Source organism: Dioscorea cayenensis, chromosome 18, assembly GCF_009730915.1.
Source record: "Dioscorea cayenensis subsp. rotundata cultivar TDr96_F1 chromosome 18, TDr96_F1_v2_PseudoChromosome.rev07_lg8_w22 25.fasta, whole genome shotgun sequence".
Lineage (NCBI taxonomy): Eukaryota > Viridiplantae > Streptophyta > Magnoliopsida > Dioscoreales > Dioscoreaceae > Dioscorea > Dioscorea cayenensis.
Genome location: NC_052488.1, coordinates 8356173 through 8365213, shown reverse-complemented (window position 1 = coordinate 8365213; position 9041 = coordinate 8356173). Strand labels below are relative to the sequence as shown.

The 9041-nt window shown below is 41.2% G+C and overlaps 1 non-coding gene across 1 annotated transcript; it reads left to right on the top strand.

Moving 5' to 3' along the window:
• The first annotated feature begins 241 nt into the window (after nt 1–241).
• Nucleotides 242–348, top strand: LOC120283083. The gene has a single exon (XR_005543084.1). It is a non-coding gene; the product is annotated as a small nucleolar RNA R71 (small nucleolar RNA).
• Nucleotides 349–9041: the final 8693 nt, after the last annotated feature.

The window sequence follows — 9041 nt, the reverse complement described above, 5'->3', positions numbered from 1 at the left end:
CTTACTTAAATTTTCCACTTGAGCCGCCAATGAAGTTACTGCATCTATCTCATGGAGACCGGCTACCTTTTTCTACTCCCTAGCATTCTATTGGTAGCTGTTTAACCCCATTTCTTCAATTAACTGACGGGCCTCATCGGGGGTCTTGATGCCTAAGGTACCTCCTGCTGCCGCATCCAATAGTTTCCTTGTACTAGGGTTCAAACTGTTGTAAAAGGTCTGAATAATCATCCACTCTGGAAATCCGTGTTGCGGGCACTTTCTCAGTAGCTCCTTGAACCTTTCCCATGTCTCAAATAGAGACTCCAATTCTAACTGAACAAAGGATGAGATCTCATTCCTATGCTTCACGGATTTTCCGGGAGGGAAATAACGGGCAAGAAAAGCTTCTACCATCTCCTTCCGTGTGGTAATTGATGCTCTAGGTAATGAGTGTAGCCACTGCTTCGCTCTCCCCTTTAGGTAAAATGGGAAGGCTCACAACTTGATGGCATTATCCGTCACCCCATTTATCTTCAACATATCACACACTTCAAGAAAACTCTCTATATAACTGTTTGGATCCTCATCGGCCAAACCATTGAACTGTGGAGATTTCTGAAATATGTGGATGAATGTCGGCTTCAGCTCGAAGTTCTGAGCTTTAATCGGGGGACGCACAATACTCGATTATGTCCCCAACAATGAAGGTCTGGCATAATCGGATAATGTTTGCTGTTGCTCATTCTGTTCTGACATGTTTTCAGATTCTTCCACTTACAAATCATCTTGATTAGACTGTTCTTGCATAGGATCTTTCCCATTTCTTCTGAGTGTAGGTTCAAACTCGGGATCTCCTTCAATCAATATTGAGGGGTTCCCTCGGGTCATAACCTGGAGCTGCACCCAAAAAGAAAGAAAAAGAAATCATAACGATGATAGAATAAGAAGATATGAAATAGAATGTACGGTGAAATAGCTAAGAAAACAAAATGCAAAGTATCTCTAAACGCCTACTCCCCGGCAATGGCGCCAAAAACTTGACAAGATCCCATTGCGTATATCCTGCAATTGCAAGGGTTTGTCGAAGTAATAATCCCGGATGAGCGGGTATCGTATCCATAGGGAGTAGGGAATAAAAACGCTTAATTCGCTTCTTAGCTATGTGGAAGATGAATAGTGATATGTGTGACAATGATTCCATTCTCAAAAGTAAAAACAACAAGTAAGAGAGCACAAGTAAAGGAGAAGGTAAGGCAATCGATAAAGATGGGATATCCGGATATTGCTCCGCCTAGGACAATCATTTCAAGTGCAAGAACGCTCTATTATGCTTCCTAATCAATGCAAGTGAGTCGTGGAAATCCTTAATTACATAGTCCCAAAATCTAAGGTCAACTATGCCTAACTCTAAACATGTCCCAGGGGAGAGATTGAATAACCTCTCAACCTCGCACTCGCATAGAATTGCAATAAGTTCTAGGGATTCCAAGTGATAAATCTCTTCCTAATTGTAGACCTAACAGTTTGGTCCAGGTGGAAGGTCCCTAACCACAATTAAGCCCTAGATACTAAGATCACTTCTGCACTTCACTCCGTTGCACCCGCAACTAAGCCCCAGCGGAAGGTCATCCCTTAGACCATTCTTTCTATTGTGGCTGCAAAGAACTCGAGGAACGGAGGTAGAATCTAACACATCGGAGGGGAAAGGGGACGCTCCTGTACCTCTCGACTCACCCTCTCAACCCTCTCCAACCTAGCTTTGTCTAACACTCGTGGTGTGTCACTCACTCACAAGGTTACCAACAAGAACTCTCAATCCTAGTATCACTCTACGGTAGTATTCACACAATCAAGCATTCAAAGTTGGAACTCACTATAAATATCAATTAATTGAAAGCATAACAAAGAGATTTAATGAAATGAATACATCCTAGGGTTTACAAATACCCAAGTACCCACTAGGGGTTTAGCTCTGAATGGAGCTAGGTACAATCAAAGAAATAGAATGTAAAAGCAATGAATCCATAGAAAACCCCATCGATAGTCATGTCGATGGTCTTGTGGAAAGTCCTCTACTTGTCGTCCAAAGATCCCCTTGTCCGGTATAGGATACGCCTCGACGGAAGCTCCTCTACCAAACTTCTTCCAAATAGATGACAATGTCAAAGCCGTAGAACCTCTCCAAAACCCTAGCCAATACCTCTCAAAACCCTAGCCGAAACCGTGTCTCAAGTTGGGGAAAAGATGGAGAAAAGAATAATGAAATCGGGGCTGAATCGGCTTTAAATAGCGCTTGAATCGGGGATCCACACGCCCCTGTGGATTTTTCACACGGGCGTGTGGAATTTCCGCACGCCCGTGTGGATTCTCTGTTCTGCAGTTTTCTCGGCCGGCTGTGAATAGTGCTGCTACAATACTCTGCTACAGTATCCAGCCTGAAATACTTCCCGAATCCATACTTTCATCGAGGTAACGCAAACGGGCACATGTTCACGTAGGTAACACAAACGGGCTTCTTCAATGATGGAAAAGTTGGTGGAGATCTTGTTCTATATGCATAAGTCGGAATGCTTGAGTATGACTGCCCTTATGCCCCTCCAAATGGTTGTGCTAACTCAAATACTAGGAGGTTGGCACACACTCTAGCATCTCACACCCGACCTATGTCTTCGCGTTTGAACCTTAACAAGATTTCCTCCAAAATCGGTGTATTATGATCCACATTGGCTTTTTTCCTTCATAAACGGCCTCACAACCCTACCTGCATAAAAGTAACATAAAAACACACATATTAGTGTAAAAACCTGAGAAAGGTAATGCTTAACATAAGGAAAGAATGTTTCACATTCATATCGCACAAGCACTTATCAGCTACCTCTCGACTCGCCATCTTAACCCTCTCCAATCTAGCTTTGTCTAACTCTCATGGTGTGTCACTCACTCACAAGAGTTACAAAGAAGAACTCTTAACCCTAGTGTCACTCTAGGGGAGCATTCATACAATCAAGTCTCTAAGATTGGAACTCACAATAAACATAAATTAATTGAAAGCATAATAAAGAGGTTCAATGAAACGAATACATCCTAGGGTTCACAAATACCCAAGTATCCACTAGGGGTTTAGCTCTCCATGGAGCTAGGTACAATCAATGAAATCGAATGTAAAAACAACGCATCCATAGAAAAACCACCTCGTTAGTCATGGCGATGGTCTTGTGGAGAGTCCTCTATTGTCGTAAGGGTGCCTTTGTCCGGCCTAGGATACACCTCGCCGGATCGATGCTGACGAAAGCTCTCCCACTAACCTTCTTCCAAAAGGTACGCGATGTCGGAGCCGTAGAACCTCTCCAAAGCCCTAGCCAATACCTCTCAAAACCCTAGCCTCCGCCCTCTCTCAAGATGGGGAATCGACTTTTAAAGGGCTAGAATCGGGATTCCACATGCCCGTGTGGGCGCCCTGTGGATTTTTCACACGAGCGTGTAGAATTTCCACACGCCCGTGTGGATTCTTTGTTTTCCTATTTTTTGGCCAGCTGTAAATAGTGTTGCTATAGTATTTTTGCTATAGTGTTTTCTACAGTACCCCTACTACAGTATCGGCCTGAAATACTCCCGAATCCATACTTTCATCGAGGTAACGCAAATGGGCACACATTTACGTCATGGATTGCCTTGCTTCTTTAATAACGGACATGTTAGTAGAGATCTTGTTCTATATGCACAAGTAGGAATGCTTGAATGTGACTGCCCTTGTGCCCCTGTAAATAGTTGTGCTAACTCGAGTACGAGGAGGTTTGGCACAAATTCTTGCATTTGTAATCCAACCTATGTCTTCGCGTTTGAACCTTAGCAAGATTTCTTCAAAATTAGTGCATTATGACCCACATTGGCTTCTTTCTCTCATAATTGGCCTCACTCCTGCATGAAAGTAACATAAATACACCTATATTAGCGTTAAAACCCGAGAAAAGTAATGCTCAACACAGGGAAAGAACGCTTCGCATTCTTATCGCACAAGCACTTATCAAACCCCTAGTGGGTACTTGGATTTGTGAACCCTAGGATGTATTTGTTTCATTAATCTTCTATAATGTTTTCCTTAATTGATGTCTTTAATTGAGTTTCAATCTTAATTGCTTTTTGAAAGATTTCTCCCTTAGAGTGACACTAGGGTTGAGAGTCTACAGTAGTAACCTTTGTGAGTGAGTGCCACTCCATGAGGATTAGACATTGCTTGATTGGAGAGGGTCGAGAGGGTGAGTCGAGAGGTAGCGGAGCGTCCCCTTTCCCCTCTGATGTGATTTATCCTACCTCCACGTTCCAAGAGTTCTTTGTGGTCATAGTAGAGTGAATGGCCTAAGGGATGACCTCCGCTGGGGCTTAGTGGCACAGGCAATGGAGTGAAGTGTTGAAGTGACTTTAGCATCTAGTGCTTAATTATGACTAGGGGTCTTTCACTTGGACCAAAGGGTTAGATCTATACATTGGAATAGGGTTTATCACTTGGAATCCCTAGAGCGTCTTGCAACTCTACATAGTGTGATGTGTTAAGATTGATTGATTTCTCCGCCAGGACATAGTGTAGAGTTAGTCACGGTTGACCTTAGTTTTGGGACCTTGTGTTTAAGGATTTCTGCGACTCATTAAGTGTCAATTAGGAGATATAATATTTGATTTTGCACTTGAACCAATTTTCCTAGGTTGAACAATATCCGAGTACCCCACTTTATTGATTGCCTTACCTCTTGTCTATTTGTGCTTTTCTTTTTCTTGTTTCTTTTATTCTTGATTTCATTACATTTTATCAACAAAAAAAATCAATATTCCGTCTTTGCTTAGTTAGAGAGCAATCTTGGTATTTTTATTCTCTACTCCTTGTGGATACGATACCCACTCACCTGGGATTTATTACTTCGACAAACCCGTGCACTTACGGGTCGCACGCAAGGGGCGTTGTCACTTGCGCAACTAAGCCTCAACAGAGTTTGTCTCTTAACACTTCATTCTCTTGTGACTACAAAGAACTCTTGGAACATGGAGCTAGGATAAATCACAACGGATGGGAAAGGGGATGCTCCGCTACCTCTCGACTCACCCTCTTGACACTCTCCAATCTAGCATTGTATAACCCTTATGGTGTGTCACTCATCCACAAGGATTACCAAAATAGATTCTCAACCCTTGTGTCACTCTAAGGGAAAATCAACTCAACAAGCATTCAATATTAGAACTCAATTAAAACAGCAATTAGAGAAAGCATAAAACAAGGTCAAAGAAAAAACATCATCCTAGGGTTTACAAGTCCAAGTACCCACTTGGGGTTAAGCTCTCCATGGAGCAAAATACAATCAATAATGAAATTAAAAGTAAAAATATAAAATCCATGAATAAAACCCCCTTGGTGTTCATGTCGATAGTCTTGTGAAGTGGCCGCATCTTCTCCAAAGGTCCACTCGTCAAGCCTAGGGCACACCTCACCAGATCAGTGGCGACAAAAGCTCCTCCAATAACTCTCTACCAAAGAAAACGCGTTGTCAAAGGCCGTAAACCCCTCCAAAAACCTAGCCGAAACCTCTCCAAACCCTAGCCACGGGCAACTCCAAAGGTGGAGAAAAGATAGCCAAATGATGGATAAAGGGATTCTGAAATCAGGGTGAAACCGTGACTTAAATAGGCTGGAATCGGGCATCCACACTGGTGTGTGGAATTTTCACACGCCCGTGTGAATCTGCAGGAATTGATTTTCTGCGGCCTGTGAATAGTAACTGATATAGTAAATTGATACATTTATTTGCTACAATACCCTACTGCAGTACTCCGCCAAAATACTCCCGAATCCACACTTTTCATTGAGGCAACATAAATGGGCACACGTAAATACCACAGATCCCGTCGCATCTTTAATTAAAAGCACATTTAACGACAATCGTGCTAGCTTTGCACAAGTCTGAACACATGAGTGTGACTGCCTTTGTGCCCCTCTAATTTGCATATTTCCTTTAACATAACGGAGGTTGGCACACACTCACATGTGTTAGAGCACAACTTGTGTCTTTATGTTTGTTTACTCCAAGATTTCATCAACTAAGTGCACTTGCAATCTACTTTGGCTTCTTTCTTCTATATTTGTCTCCACAACCCTACATGCACAAAAAAACACAAATACACATATATTAGCAATAGAATCTGAGAAAAGTAATGCTCATCGTAAGAAAAGAATACTTCGTATTACTAATACACAAGCACTTATAGGCACAAAGGTAGTGACACTCATATGTTCCAACTTGTGCAATATTTTTAAGAGCTTCATCAATGTTCTTTCATTGAAGATGTGATGTAATCTACCGCATGGATGTGTGCCCAATTATGCGGCCTCGATGAAGAAAGTGAATTCGGCAGTATTTCAGTGAAGTACTGTAGTAGTTTATTGTAGCAAAACAATGTAGCAAAATCACTATAGCAGTTATTGTTCTTAGCACGCACTAAAAGAAAACCTGGAAATCCACACGGCCATGTGGAAATTCCACACGCTTGTGTGGATGTCCGAATTTAGCCCTATAAATACCGCTTTGAGAGTTTTATTTAGGGATCTTCTTCCAATCTTTTGCTCATCTTTTGGGGCGAGCGCGGCTTAGGTTTGGAAAGGCTTTTGCTGGGATTTAGGAGTGGTTCTATGGCATTCGGCATCGAGTTTCTTTTGAGTAGCATTATTATGGGAGCTTTCGCCGGTATTGATTTAGCGAGGTGTGCCCTAGGTTTGACAAGGGAACCTTTGTAGATGTCGAGGCCGCTCCTTAAGACCATCGATACGGACGGCAAGGGAGTTTTCTCTATGGATTGATTGCATTTATCTTTGATTTTATCTTTGACTTTGTATTGCTCCATGGAGAGCTAAACCCCTAGTGGGTGCTTGGACTTGTAAACCCTTGGATGATTTTGTTTCATTGACTTCATTTATGTTTCCCTTAATTGATATTTTAATTGAGTTTCAATCTTGTGTGCTTGTTGAATTGATTTTCCCTTAGAGTGACACTAGGGTTGAGAATCTATCTAGGTAATCCTTTGAAGGGATGACAACTTCATTAGGGTTAGACTTAACAAGATTGAAGAGGGTTGAGAGGGTGGGTTGAGAGGTAGCAGAATGTCCCCTTTTCTTTCTAATGTGATTTATCCTATCTCCACATTCTAAGAGTTCTTTGCGGTCATGATAGAGTGAAGTGCTAAGAGATAAATTCCACTGGGGCTTAGTTGCATGAGCAACAGAGTGATGTGTTGAAGTAATCCTTAGTGCTGGGGGCTTAATCGTAACTAGGGGACTTTCACTTAGACCAAAGGTTTAGATATATATTAGGGAATAAGGTTTATTACTTGGAATCCCTAGAGCTCCAAGTACTCCTACACAGAGACATAACATTAGTCTTGAACTTGAAACAATAGTCCTAGGGTGAGCATTGTCTGAGTACCCCATTTTACTATCGATTACCTCTCCTTACTCCTTTTGCTTTCTCTGATCTTTTACTCTTCTTTGCATTGACTTATTTAATTCAACATCACAAATTGGTTTTTTATTCTATATAAATAGCAATATTTGTGTTTTTAAGCAACTATTCCATGAGGATTCGACTACCCACTCACCGGGGTATTTTATTACGGTGACGACCCGTGCACTTACGGTACACACACGCAAAGGGTGTATCAAAAGAATTTTCCAAGTCTTTAACATCTTTAAAAATTTTCATTTCTCTCTCTACTAGTTGCAATGCTTCGATCAATTTAATTTTAGAATTTTAGTATATTTACGAGTTAATGGACTTTTATCAAAAAGGTTATTTAGCTCACTATGCCACAATAAGAGAGTCAATTTTTGGTTGACTTGAAAGCAATATGCACGCAAGTGTACATGTCAATTGAAGTAATACATGCAAAGAAAGGTGAATCCATAGAGACTAGATAGTACTAGTACTAACCCTATCTTCATCAGCTAGCTAAACAAAGATTGAGTTTAAACCAAATCAAGGAAAAGAAACAATAAAAACAAGTAAAAGGCCTAAACAAGGGAAATAAGAAGTTAAGCTCAATAAATGGAAGCGGTGCCTTGGTCAATTTCATTTGGGATGATAAAGAATAAATAGATTGTAATTTAATAAAGAGTAAACCCTAGCTAGCAGGAATGAAGAAAACCAAAGATACACTAAGTGCTCTCTCAAGTCTCCCTAGTGTCTAATCCTATGCTAAGGCTTGAAGTGAATATCTCCTACTCCTACCCTAACACAATTGCAATGATTTCTAGTGTTTCCATGTCAAGAATCAAGGAATAACCACCGAAATTCCAATCGATAGGTACATGGCACCCTTACTATCTCTAGCGAGCATCAGTGATACATATTTAACCAAGTGTGATCTAATGGAAGTGCCACCGCGATACACAAATCCAACATGTAGAACCGAAGGTTAAATCTATATTTAAAGGAAATCAAAGGATAAAGCAATCCTAAGGTACATCAATCCGAGCACCCAAGGGATTTAGCTCTCCATGCGGCTCATGTTCATCAATACAAGATAAGACTCAATCACTAATTCCCTAAACATGTAATGAAAAAACTCCCTTTCCCAATGTCGTGTGATTTGAGATTGATGTACTTTCTGCAAGTGCACAGATCATTACAAGTAGTATAGTGGTACCCCGTGAGGGGTAGGGTTGTCGAACCACAGGGACTGGACTCCTAGCTAGTTGATCTTCTAATGTCTAGGTGAATCACTAATTCAGGGTAAAGATGATAACTAAATAATCTAAAAGGGGAAAGGATGACAGGGAGGGTAGGAAATGAACTAGGTGAGAAACACAGAGATAGAGCAATGCCCCTGACTAATCCCTTAGAGAAATGTGCATGGATTTGCTTCTAGTATCTACCAGGTACATCCTAAGATCCTTGCGGGTGCTCAAAAGCAATGTTGTATCTATAGCTATCAAATACGCCAAGTTCTACAAGTGTAATTATGGGCTTCATACACGCCAAGTTTTGCAACTACACTAGGTAATCACAACTATGGTAATCCAC